The sequence below is a fragment of the Lissotriton vulgaris genome, chromosome 12, assembly GCF_964263255.1.
Source record: "Lissotriton vulgaris chromosome 12, aLisVul1.2, whole genome shotgun sequence".
NCBI lineage: Eukaryota > Metazoa > Chordata > Amphibia > Caudata > Salamandridae > Lissotriton > Lissotriton vulgaris.
In genome coordinates, this window is record NC_141700.1 from 680,869,827 (window position 1) to 680,883,975 (window position 14,149).

General features: G+C 46.0%; 1 protein-coding gene across 1 annotated transcript in view; it reads left to right on the top strand.

The window, feature by feature from the left end:
- Window positions 1-14,149, top strand: part of MLYCD (malonyl-CoA decarboxylase) — a 444,184-nt gene that overhangs the window by 215,712 nt on the left and 214,323 nt on the right. The gene's annotated exons all lie outside the window — the stretch shown is intronic.

Genomic DNA, 14,149 nt, shown 5'->3' on the forward strand with positions numbered 1-14,149 from the left:
TGTGTGTCCTAGCTTGCATGTAGAGTTATATTTCAAGGCAAGATCCCTAACTGTGTTTTCATTTTGGTACTTTTTTTCCCCTTACTACTTGTTGTTGGTGTGGGAACTGAAGAGCTTTCAACCACACACAAGTGCCAACATTGCAAGATTTGCAATCATGGTTAAAGGACGTGGGAATGGGGGATGTCATAGTACTAGTTAACAATGACGCCTACTTTTTCTTTTACGTTAGTTAATTTTTTATTTCCATTGTTATGTTGATCTACCCTAGTAGTATATTTGGGAAATAACTCATTTGTAGAACTCTGTTTGGTAGTGGTAAAGAGTTCCCAATGCTTATGCGCATGTCACAGTGTACCTATTTTATATATTGCATTATGTGTTGAGACCCACCCATCCCCAAGTGGTGAGACCTTTTTTATGTTTAGGCAGTTTGGGATTATACTTTCATAATTTATTTTTACACAAAAGGTATCCATTCCAAATTTTCATCCTTTTACCTACATGTTGGGAATTCTAAAGGTATCTCCCTGAGATTTCAGGAAACAAAATGTTGGAAACAAGGTGCAAGAAAGTATATGCTTTTTCTAGAAATTGCATCATTTAAACGTTTGCCTTACTAAAATCACACTCTTTCCATCTTTCAGGAGCATGCAGAGTTGTAAAAAAGTAATCATTGTTTTCCTCGCAGTTTTTGTCATTTTCTAACTCTGAAAACTGTTCCTAAAAAGTAGATACAATTCTGAATTTAGCAAGGGTTTATTTGTGTACGCGGCTCAAGGGTTTCCCAAAGAAATTAATTACTAAAATAAACAATGAAATTAAATAGGATAAACAATTGAAACGCGTGACATTGTTTTCATCTGTGTTCTTTTGCACCAGTGGCCTTTCTACAAAAGTAACATACTGTTCTGTCCCTCAGACTCTTCGTGTCGCAGTGTATAGTGATTTTTGATTGTCCATAAACTTGTGAAACTTAGCTTCTGCTTATCTTTCATTTTCTTTGTGTACACACTACTTACATTTGGAAGTGAGGTTTGAATTGAAATTCAATAGATAATAACAAATGCTCTACTGTTCTGTGTTCCCACACTGCTTCTGATATGAATAGTACCGCACTTGTGTAATCAAACAAACTGGCAGTTGTTGCTCTGCTACATCGCATAGTGCTATAACTTATTATTAGGGGTGGGCGAAGAATTTGTCACGCCTTATGCAGATTGACTAACCTTATGTTTCAGGTACAGCGGGAGCGATGTAGTTGCTAGCTTCTCTCCTCCCTAGATGCGGCACCCAAGCGAGTTCTAGTATAACACTCACCTAGGAGGACCCCACCCCGGGAAGGGGAAAAAGTGGATAAAGAAACCATAAAGAGCTGGCAGCCTTAAACCACCTACAGGGCTCGACAACAAGAGAGACACCAAGTTGTGGATCTGGATACTGGTTCCTGTATGGAAACACAAAGGCACGAACATCACACTCTTTCTAGAATGCCAATATCACTTCTATATGTATATTCAATGCTAATAACGTCCACTTACACAATAAGGCTTCCACAGTCACTCCATCAAAAACAAGGGCAAAATAGAACAAAAATAAAGTAAATAGAAAAAGATGCAGGGAACTGCCCAAGAACCCCAGTTCATGAATGAAAAGGATACTGTCTCCGTAGTCACTCACAGTCAATTAAGAACACTACTTATCTTAACGCAGTCTATTCCACACGACCGATCCTAGGTCTTGCTGCAGTGTTCTTCAAGAATGAGTTCCGAGCCTCTCAACGGCTCTGCAGTAATTCAAATGTTCGGCCAATTGACAATCCAGGAAATGGTTAACTCAACAAAAAATAAATAAAGACTAATGCACTCTCTACTGTTGTACAACAGCACTCCTCCGCTCCCATATCACGGGAACGCACGAGGAGCAAAAAATCCGAATCCGAGTCTTCACCCGGACTAACAGGGTGCAGGGAGGCGCAGCTCTCAGCGCGGATCTCAGCAGCGCGGCACCCAGCGCATCTCTCAGCAGCGAACACGCTAACAGCAGAATGCCTCTAGGAAGCGTGGTAACCACGCAAGTAACGAACCAAAAATCGGGATGCGAGTCGATAAACAAACACGTCTTCTCCAGCACAGTCCAGAATCAGAGAAGCGGCCAAACACAGGTGACAAGCACCGGGGACATACACACGGAAACAGATGTAGGAAGTGGAAAGGGAAAAGCAAGAGAAAGTGATAACAGACTAACCACCAGGCATTCTGGGAACTGTAGTCCCACTATAGGAGCCTAAATCGTGACAGAACTCCCTCTCAATGACCGACGTCCCGGTGGGCCACCAGGTTTAGAAGGGTACCTGGCGTGGAAACGTCTCAACAACCCAGGACAATGTAAATTAGAGAGTGGTTCCCAAGAACGCTCCTCAGGTCCGTACCCTTTCCAATCTATCAGATATTGCAAAGCACCCCTCACCCTTCTGGAGTCGAGTACAGCTCTCACCTCATACTCGACTTCCCCTTCTATGTCCAAAGGCTGCGGTCGGACTACCGGCCTCGTTCCCTGCACATATGGTTTCACAGGGACACATGGAACACAGGATGTATGTGCCAGGAAGAAGGTAACTTTAATTTCATGGCTACCGGGTTAACTATAGCCACGATGGGGTACGGACCTACAAACCTAGGTTGCAAGCGAGTGTTTCCTTTAAGCTTCAAATGTCTGGTGCTCAACCACACTTTGTCACCCACTACATAAGCTGGCTCAGGAGTTCTCTTTTTGTCGGCCTGTACTTTATCGCGGTTTCTGGCTGCCTCCAAATGATCTGTGGCTTCCTGTAAAACAGATAGTAGATGCTCATGATGTTGCTGTATGGTAGGGTGGGAAGAAGGACATGGCTGTTCAAAAGGCATTGAATTAGGGTGATAGCCAGTGAGACAAAAGAAGGGCGAGCATCCTAAAGAAGAATCAGTCGTGTTGTTGTAGGCGAATTCCGCCATCCACAACAACGTTCTCCACTCCTCCTCCTGTTGTAGGGTAAAGCATCTCAAATACTGTTCGAGGGTCTGGTTTAGCCTTTCTGTTTTACCATCTGTCTGTGGGTGGTAGCTCGTTGACAATCAAGCATCGATATTCATAACCTCACGCAGAGATGGCTTGAATCTTCTTATGATCCATTTGTAGTCCCTTCGGACCGATGATGTAACCAAGAAATTCCACTTCTGTGGTATGAAAGAGGCATTTCTCCAATTTAGCATATAACTCATGTTGCTGTAACCTTTCCAACACTTCCGTTACATGCCTAACATGATCTTCTTGTGTGGCTGAATAGATGAGAATATCATCTATATAGACAATACATGAAACGTCCAGCAAGCCCCTTAACAACTCATCCATAAAGAATTGAAATGCAGCAGGGGCATTGCACAGGCCAAAAGGCATGACCTGGTACTCGTAGAGCTCATATTTAGTGCGGAAAGCGGTCTTCCATTCGTCTCCTTGACAAACCCTCACCAGATGATACGCACCACGCAGGTCAAGCTTGGTAAAAACTGTAGCGTCTTTCAGCTGGTCCAAAAGAACAGGTATTAAAGGGAGAGGATACCTGTTCTTCCTGGTGACCCTGTTGAGGGCTCTGTAATCGATACAAGTTCGCAAGCCCCCTTCTTTTTTTGGTATAAAAAACAGAGGTGACGCGGCGGGAGACGTAGAGGGACGTATGAATCCTGATTCTAAGAGTTTCTTCAAGTACTGTTGAAGATAGATGTTCTCTGCCTCCGTAAGAGCATAAATCCTACTGCATGGAATACTAGCCCCGGGTTCCAGTTCTATCACACAGTCGTAATCCCTGTGAGGGGGTAACTTGCTGGCTTCTTTCTCATCGAAGACATCCTGGTACCTCCTGTAGACCTCAGGAAGGGTAGTTATGGCGTTCACACTCAAAGACCTCCCTCCACTCGCCAAAGTACTTGCAGGGGTTTCCATCTGTATTTCTTCATGAAAGCAGGGAAGGGCACAATGATCCGCACAGTAATCGGAACTTAGTGTGATTGTACGAGCAGCCTATTTCACCACAGGATCGTGCAATGTTAACCACGGCATACCCAGAATTAATTTAAACTGGGGAGCGTCTATTAAATCAAATGAAATGAATTCGTAATGGTTTTGACCTACTTGCATAACCAGCTGGTGGGTATGATAACACACTGGTCCGGATGTTAGATCTGACCCATCCACCGCCTTCACACTTTCGGGTCTTGCTTTCTGGATACACGGGACTCCCAATCTTTTGGCGTATTGCAGATCTATAAAGTTGCCCGTAGCTCCACTGTCCAGCATTGCATGTACCATAACAGGTGTTTCCTCTGGCCATTTGATGGTGACACATAAATTCATATGAGGCACGGCAGGTTGCATAGTGTTTGCTACAGCGTGGTAGACCTCTTTTTCCATACTATGGCTCAAACAAGTGGTCTTGGACTCGCTTGAGCATTCTCGTTTCCCAAAGCATTGACAGGATATTCTACTGCAAGAAGATTTCTTACTCCTTTAGCTTTTGCTCTGCAGTCTTTAATAAAATGTCCGGGTTTTCCACAATACATGCAAAGTCTTTGATTGCGTCTGCGAGCACGCTCTTCCGAACTCAAAGGCCCTCTAATCCCTCCTATTTGCATAGGTTCGGTGGTATCCGTGGAAGGAGCACTTTCTGATGCTGCTCTCGGTTTAGATAGAGGAAAACGGAATTCATGTCTGTATTTATCACCTTTACGTTCCTGCAGTCTATGATCCAGTTGAACAGTAAGGTCTATTAACTCCTCACAAGTAGCCGGCAGAGTGACCACCTGGACAAGGACATCCTTCAAATCCCCTTTCAATCCTTGATAAAACAAGGAAACTCTCTTTTTGGATGGCCAATCAGTTTCAACAACAAGACGGTTAAAATGTGTGATATATGACAACAGGTCTTGAGATCCCTGTTTCAGCGTAATCAACTCCCTATCTAGGGATAACATGTGTGCCTTTCGATCAAAAAGCTTCCGCATTTCGTCACAAAATTCTTCAAAATCATTCAAGACTGGGTCATTCCTTTCAATCAGAGGAAACAACCAACTAGCCGCGTTTCACCCGAGATAGGACAACATAAACGCTGTCTTGGAATGATCGTCAGGAAAGACAGTGGGTTTGCACATAAAATGCAACTTACACTGTCCCAAAAATTTACTAAACTTCTTAGGATCCCCTAAGAACCTCTCTGGGGGAGCCAATGGTAAGTGCACCGGTTGTATAACATTGATGGTAGAAGCCCCATGAACTCCCTGTGTAACGGAAGATTGGGTCTGAAGAGGAGGAGGTAATGTGGCTTCCCTAATGTAATGGGCTCCTCTAGAACCAGCGGGACTAGATCGTGCTATTCCTGCTACCTCATGTCGAAGGGTACTCATTTCATTCTTCGTATCTTGATTTTCCCCTCTTACTGCATCAACCTCCACTCGCAATGCGTTTAGGGCTTCTAACATAGAAGCCAGGACTGTGTCAGTGTCCATCGCTCAGGCCGTATAAGAGCGTGGGCTTGTCACTCTGTCACACCTTATGCAGATTGACTAACCTTATGTTTCAGGTACAGCGGGAGCGATGTAGTTGCTAGCTTCTCTCCTCCCTAGATGCGGCACCCCAAGCGAGTTCTAGTATAACACTCACCTAGGAGGACCCCACCCAGGGAAGGGGAAAAAGTGGATAAAGAAAACATAAAGAGCTGGCAGCCTTAAACCATCTACAGGGCTCGACAACAAGAGACACCAAGTTGTGGATCTGGATACTGGTTCCTGTATGGAAACACAAAGGCACGAAAATCACACTCTTTCTAGAATGCCAATATCACTTCTATATGTATATTCAATGCTACTAACGTCCACTTACACAATAAGGCTTCCACAGTCACTCCATCAAAAACAAGGGCAAAATAGAACAAAAATAAAGTAAATAGAAAAAGATGCAGGGAACTGCCCAAGAACCCCAGTTCATGAATGAAAAGGATACTGTCTCCGTAGTCACTCACAGTCAATTAAGAACACTACTTATCTTAACGCAGTCTATTCCACACGACCGATCCTAGGTCTTGCTGCAGTGTTCTTCAAGAATGAGTTCTGAGCCTCTCAACGGCTCTGCAGTAATTCAAATGTTCGGCCAATTGACAATCCAGGAAATGGTTAACTCAACAAAAAATAAATAAAGACTAATGCACTCTCTACTGTTGTACAACAGCACTCCTCCGCTCCCATATCACGGGAACGCACGAGGAGCAAAAAATCCGAATCAGAGTCTTCACCTGAACTAACAGGGTGCAGGGAGGTGCAGCTCTTAGCGCTGATCTCAGCAGCGCGGCTCCCAGGGGGGGATCTCAGCAGCGCGGCTCCCAGCGCGTCTCTCATCAGCGAACACGCCAACAGCAGAATGCCTCGAGGAAGCGTGGTAACCACGCAAGTAACAAACCAAAAATCGGGATGCGAGTCGATAAATAAACATGTGTTCTCCAGCACAGTCCAGAATCAGAGAAGCGGCCAAACACAGGTGACAAGCACCGGGGACATACACAAGGAAACAGATATAGGAAGTGGAAAGGGAAAAGCAAGAGAATGTGATGACAGACTAACCACCAGGCATTCTAGGAACTGTAGTCCCACTATAGGAACCTAAATTGTGACAGAATTACACTCCACTGTCGAAGTTCGCAGAGTTTTGCCCGCTCCGTGCGGGGCTCAGCAAAACTCAGCGAAGTGATGCTGAGTAGAGTTTTTCCTCATGCACGGCTCGCTAACGGTAATTTGGCGAGCACTCCGGAGAGAAAAATTGCGAGCTAGACCTCCTCTCTGCAAGATGTTTCAATGCGGGCCGTCGCGGTAGGTTGCAACAGTTAGCGTTGAGAAATCTTCTGCTCACTCTGAGCAAGCTGCCGCTCAGGTAGAAGGTCTTCCGGAGTGGCAGAAAGCAGCAGCACACTCCGGCGTGATGCAGAGTGCCATTTGTGCTGATTTAACTGCACTTGACAAACTCTAGATGTTTACAGTGGAGCTGTTCTTATGACGAGCTGAACTCGTCATGAACAATGGGGTTTTGCTAGAATCAGCACAGGAGGGGAAAACCATTAGCAGCCAAGGTGTTAAAATCAGTGCGAGCTGCGCCACTTAACATACTCCGCCGCTGGTGAAACTCCGTGGAGCGTGGTGAAGTTTTTCTGTCACTTTGCAGAGTTCCATGGAGTAGAACTCTGCGAAGTCCGCCCAGGCCAACTTAGTTATAATGTAAGAAAAGTGCACTGTCCCTGGGGTCCAACTGCCAATGTCCACTATAGTATTTATTCCAATGAAGGGAAGGCCGCTCCATTATTCGTATCCTGTCCTATTCAAACAAAAGTCCAGCTAGAGATCCTTTATTGATGGCAGGAGTCATGGTGTAACATTCCACAGTGACAGGCAACATGTCACAACATACAAAAGCATAGATATCGAATTTCCACTAGTGGTGAACTCATGATATTTCTCCACTTCATTGTTGTATGAGGTTGTATTTCTTTGACTGTATGACAGAAGCTATGTAGGAAGGTAGACCCTCACCCATGCATTGTGACATGCTCTATTATCGTATCCTGCCGTCTCACACTGGGGAACTTCCTTTTGGATTGTCTGACCTTTATATAGAACACAAGTGCCATGAGAATGGAGAGTTTTGAGATTGACCTGTAGGTGGGGTTGGAGAGGTGTGTATAGTATGACCTATATCTGTAGTGGTGAGTATAGTGATCTCTGTGTGTCACCTCTCCCTTAACCATCTGCATTCTACCTACATGAGGTGGTTATGAAAATAGTCTAAGGTAAGCTTTGACTATCTCTGTATGTTTCTGTCTCACTCTGAGCCATGACTGATATTGTGTGAGTAGTCAGGTGAACGTTTACTACCATTTCCCCATGGCAGCCTGCTTTGGTTCAGTAGGACTTGTCTTTCTTGCCCCTTTAGAGTGTTCAATGTGCTTGGCAGGAGCCCTCCTAAAGGTGGGATTTGGCTCCTGACTAGCAGGGTGACTGCCAGAAATGTTGTCAAGAGCTGCCAAACCCAACTTCTACTGCATGGTTATAATTTGGGAGTGTGCAAGGATAATCTGTTGACACATTCCTCGGACAGTGTGAGTGTATCTATACATTTGAAAATTGCTGTAAAAATCCGGAGCAAAATATCCCAAGTTCCCTATAATGCATTTCCTTTCCAGCAAGACCTTGGAGTTTGGTGGATAGGATACTTCATCGAAATATGGCAATGTTCCAACTGCTGATACATGCAGTGCATTTGATTATAATGCATTTATAATACAGCAGTTGAACCATCCCTCACATTTGAGAGAGGGTAAAGGTAGCAAGCAGGCCCCAAACATGTCCAATGTGTGCCTAGTTCGGAGAGTCAGCGAAGACACATTGGTCAATTCTAATTTTTCAAGAAAAACAGGTATGGATTATGGTAATTCTTTGGGCGAGAACTGTTAGAAAGATTTTCCAGCTGAAATGGAACAATTTGTAAAGCTGTTTAGGCAAAGATAAGGAAAGGGCAATAGAAAGTATGTATCAATGGATGGCTATTTAAAGTCACATACTAACTCTTAAACTGACTACTGCACTTAAACACTTTCCCAGAACTTCATGCTGTCGGGGTATAAAATGAAGGAAGTTGAAAGTCACAGGCCTTGCTCGGACTAGCATTGCCAACAGTAGTAATGAGCCTCCTGCCTCTTTTATTGCCAAGTATAAGCTCCTTATTTATGATATGGTTCTTCTCTGCTGTTGGATTGTGGCCTGCAAAGTGTTTTTTCTGAAGGTTTGCAATGTGCTGCCCAACAAATGAAGTAGAGGCTTATACTTCTATAGTCGTGAGGCTAACAGTAATGGCCAACTCAAATTCAAGAAAGGACATCAGTCTTCAGTGGTAATCTGATGATAGACAACATATGCATTGTATGATGCAACTCATTTTCTCCCGCACTGATAGGACGCCCAGTACCCGGATCAAGTTTATTTCCAACATGACTGAAATTGGCTACTGGATGAAGACCAACTGTCTAAAGCTGAACATAGATGAGATCGAAATCTCAAACTTCGCGAAGAGCACATCATCAAGGGACTTCACCCGGTGGCTAACAGAACTAGGACCGACACCCACCTTCAGCACCCACGCCAAAAACCTTGCGATAATCGTTGACACATTCTCGACACGATGGCCCGAATAAATGCCGCTACCGTCTCATTCTTCCATACCCTAAAGATTCTGCAAATGGCTTCCAATCAGCTCCCGAAAACTGTCACACACCCCTTGGTCACAAGCAAGATGGACTATGGGAACACCCTCTATGCTTGGATCAACAACACCAGAAGGCTGCAGAACTCGGCTGCCAGATTCATTCTCCACCTCCCACACTGCACTCACATCACACCACACCTGAAGTAGCTCAACAGGCTCCCCATTCACAAATGAGAATGATTCAAACTCCTCACCCACTGTTTCAAGGCACTACGGAATTCTGGCCCACCATACCTCAAAATTTTTATTTATTTTCACAAACTTCCAGACACCTCCCCCATCTGGACTTCTATTTACAGAAATCCCAGGTATACGGAAAACCAGATCTGGCAGTCAAGCCTTTTACATCATTTCTAAAGCAGTGAACTACCTGCCACTACACACAAAAGCCCCTTCCTCCTAACTTCTTGAATTCTGCAAGCAGTTGAAGACCTGGTTTTTCGAATAGCCCCGTGCACCCTAGGGGTGCCTACACTTAAACCTGCTTAGCAGTGGCACCAGGATACCCCCTTGATAAAGGTGCGGTCTGAAAATCTGCATAATATAACTGTTAACCCCGTGGTAATCTCTTGATTTTGAAGGGAACCTCCTTTACATCACTCCCTTTTAATGTAATAAAAGTTTGGTGGGTGGCTACTTTCCATTTCGATGGCTGTCCACCAAACTTTTAACATTTTTGTATTTTTCAAAGCAAACTCCCAAAGTGGGAGTTTGTTTTTGGAAAACAAAAAAACTAGTAACACACCGCACTCTGAGAGTTTTCTTCAAGGGTGTGGGGGGTGCTTATTTTTGTTTGCTTTTCTTCAGTGCCAGTTTTTTCCTGGCTGTGATGGAGGGGGGAAAAAGGCAATAGACTGTCCACCTTAAATAGATCGGACAGTATAATGTCCTTCCTCCAAACAGCAAAGCCATCTCTAAATGAGGTAGGCAGACCAAGGGTTGGGCGGACAGGGTACTCCACCGCGTTTGTGAGGAGTATCTTGTCTGCAAATCTCAAAATCAGGCACAAGGTCTGCTTCCTGTTTGAGTAGTATCAGCAGTATTATCAATAGAGTTCACATATTTGGTATATGTTTGGTATGTCTAGCTGACGAGCTTTCCCAGTCTGTGTACGTGGCATCTTAAGACATGTTATGTGCATATGTACGCACTTTTAATAAACTGCGTGCAGGGCCGGACTGGCGATAGCGGGCACCGGGCAATCTCCCGGTGCGCCACACAGGTGGGGGGCCGGTTTTGGGCCCCTGGGGCCGTTTTCGTTACTGGGCCGCTTTTACAGTATAGCTGCAAAATCGGCCCTGTATCAAAATCGGCCAAAATCCGGCCCCAGCAAAGTGCTCGGCGGCCCCTCCAACACCCCCCGAGTGGGGGCCGGCCGAGCACTTTGCCGGGGCCGGTTGTGGTTCCCAGTCAGGCCCTGACTGCGTGGCTCTAACCTATGTATCCCCCTACGATTGGTTTTAGTAGTCCTGTTTCAGTGAGAGATGTACTTAGTTTTATACCAGGAGCTTTATGGAAAAACTCCTTTCAACCAAAAATAAATCAGTGTGTGTCATTTTGGAATATTAGGTACCTTTGTCGAACTGAAGCGTGCATTAGGATTCAATAAATCAGAGTTGCAAAATGTTTCAGATGCATATTGAGTGCTCTCTTTTAATATTGCTACTTTGAGAACCTTGAAATTAAAATTATCAGAGTGAAACAAAGCTTTTTCCTGAAAAAATATTAACCATTATTTCCCCCTGTTTGAAATATATTGAAATATGTAGCGTTTTACTTTCCTGCAGAAAATAATTGCACCTAAAGCAGTTGGTCTTCTGAACTTATTAAATTCATCTGGGCAAAATGTTTCCTTCAGTGAACACAGTCATTGAGAGGTTAAAGCTGGCCAGTTAACTTTATCAAAGTGTCAAGAGCTGCATTGCTTTCTATTTGCAACCATGTCAGATAGAAACGAAATGTTTCCTTAGAATGTACAGATTATATTGCAGACAGTGGATTTATTTTGCCACTAGGAGAGTCTAGAGCTGTCCAGAAAGCTCAGAATCTATGACACGCTAGAAGATTTACTGGGAAAATAAATATAAATGTTCAAACAGCGGTCCATGGATAGCAATGACAGCGCATATCTACAGGCCGTCCCGCACAGCGCCACGGGGTAGTCTTACTGCCCGGCGTGTTTTTAACCTCTGACACATGGACCGCTGTTTGAACATTTTGCAGCATCTGCGTAGTCTATTTTATTTATTCATTTATTTTCTCACTGTCACTTGAGCACTGCACTTTAGTAACACCAAACCTTGATGGGCTAGTTCACTGACATCCATTTTCACTTCGACAGTACATGGTCAGATGTGAAATGGAATGATCAGCAACATCCCACATGACGTGAACTCCACCGTAAGGGTGGTCTGATGGGATTTCTCTAGCCTTTGTGTGTTTTCAACGGCATGCGTTCATGCATGCATCCACGGCTATTCCAAACCTCCAGAGGTACCCTCGTAATGTGGAAGGCGTAAAGATTAGGGGGTCTGTGTTGTCTGCGGAGAAAGGGCACTTCCTGGAGTGGGCGGCCCGCTATGGCCTGATCTTGGAAAAGCCAGTGTTTCTCTGAATCCCATCTGCTCCATTCAACTAAGGTCCTCAGTTGGGCTGCCTGATAATACAAGAGGAGGTCCAGTAGGCCCACACCTTCCTTCTCGGGCGGCAGCGTTGCCACTCTAAGTTTCATTCTAGGTTTCCTGCCGTTCCAAATGAATTGTGCCAGGCCGGCTTGCTTCTGGCGGAGCCAGCCATCTGGTGGATGGAGAGGGATGGCTCGGAATAAGTAAAGTATCTGTGGAAGGATCGTCATTTTGACGGCAGCCACCTTGCCTAACCAAGATAGTGGCAAATGCTTCCACCGACTTAACTCCTTGCGGATAAGAAGACTCAGCCGTGCATAATTGACCCAAACCGTGTCCTGTAGTGTGGGGCCCAGGTGGATTCCCAGGTAAGGGACAGTGGTCTGCGTCCAGCAGAATGGAAAACTATTCTGCAGGTGGGATCGGGTCTGTGCCTCTAGAGGAATATTCAGGGCCTCCGACTTGGACATATTAACCTTAAATCCCGACACCCTAGAGAAGGCATTGAGACTGCCCACGCATGCTGGTAGGGAGGTAGCCGGAGCGGAGAGGGACAAAAGGATGTCGTCGGCATATAGACTGATGATGTGTGTGTAGGCCCCGATCTTAATGCCATGCACATCCGGGTTAGACCGTATCGACTGTGCCAGCGGCTCCATGTATAAGGCGAAGAGCAAGGGCGACAGTGGCATCCCTGGCTTGTGCCACGCTCGACGGGAAATCGGGTGATGAGTGTCCATTGACCTTGCCCGTGGGGCGAGAGTAGCAATTAAGGGCCTATGTGCGAAACTTATCGCCCAGCCCTGCCTTCACCAGCACTTGCTCTAGGTAAGGCCAAGGAACTCGATCAAACGCCTTTTCCACGTCTATCGCTAAGAACATATATTCTCTTGTCGTCCTCGTGGCCTTTTCTATAAGATGCAGCGCACTTTTTGTGTTGTCCACCGTTTGTCGCTCCGGGATGAAACCTGCCTGGTCAGGGTCGATAAGGGAAGGCATGAGAGGTGCGAGCCGCGTCGCCAATATACTAGTGTAGAGCTTAAGGTCGACGTTGAGTAGGGAAATAGGTCGGTAGGCCTCGCAACGTGAACGGTCCTTACCAGGTTTGCGGATGACGGAGATGGTCGCTTCCAAAAGATCCCCCGGAATCGTCCCGGGGTCAGCAAAAGAATTAAAAAGAGCCGTCAGTAGCGGCACGACCTGCGCACAAAAAGTTCTGTAAAATATGGCAGAGAAACCGTCCGGGCCAGGGGCTTTGGCCAATTTAAGGCGAGAAATAGCCGCAATGACCTTTTCCGGATGGATAGGCCGGTCCAAGGACTCTGCCTGCTCACGGATCAGGGACGGGAGTGACACGGACTCCAAGAACTTCTCCCCTTCCGATAAGTCCATAGAGGATCCCGCATACAGAGAAGTATAGAAGGCGCTAAAGTCCGCAGCTATGTCTGCATCATCGGTGACTACCTTCCCATCCTGTGTGTAGATCTCCTGAACCGTGTGCCGCTGCTGCACCTTCTGCAATGCACACCCCACCATTCTTCCACACCTGTCACCCCCGGTTTAATACATGTGTCGTAGCCTCACTGCCGCGTATTCCGCCCGATCCTGGTCTAGCGCCGCCAGCTGCTGTCGCGCCTGCCGTAACTGCCTCCATATTCTCTGCGCCCCAGTGCGCTGGTGTATGAGTTCAAGTTTGCGCGTTTTCTGTGTCAATTCCTCTCGCTTGCATGCTCGCTCCGCATTTTCAGCTACCGAAACCGCAATCAATTCCCCGCGGAGGACTGCCTTAAGCGCCGCCCAGCGAGTGGCCAATGAGGTGTCCGTTGTGTTGTTGTGTGTTAAATAGTCTCTAATAGTCCCCTTAAGCCTTTCAACCACTTCGGTCCGGTGTAGTAGTGTGTCGCGCAGTTTCCAGGAACGTGCTGTTCGGGTAATCGGGGGAGGGCGAACACCGCCACCATTGGGGAATGGTCAGAGAGGGAAGCAGCCGTGATGTCAACCTTTGATGCAAGCGCACGTAAAGTGGAAGAGACTAAGAAGTCATCGAGGCGTGCATAGGCCTTATGAGCATTGGAGTAGTATGTATATCCCTTCTCGCCCGGGTGCAAGCTGCGCCACAAATCTACCATTCCCATGTCTTTCAATCTAGCGACTCCCTCTATAGAGAGTGTACCAGCCTGCGAGGAGCGCTG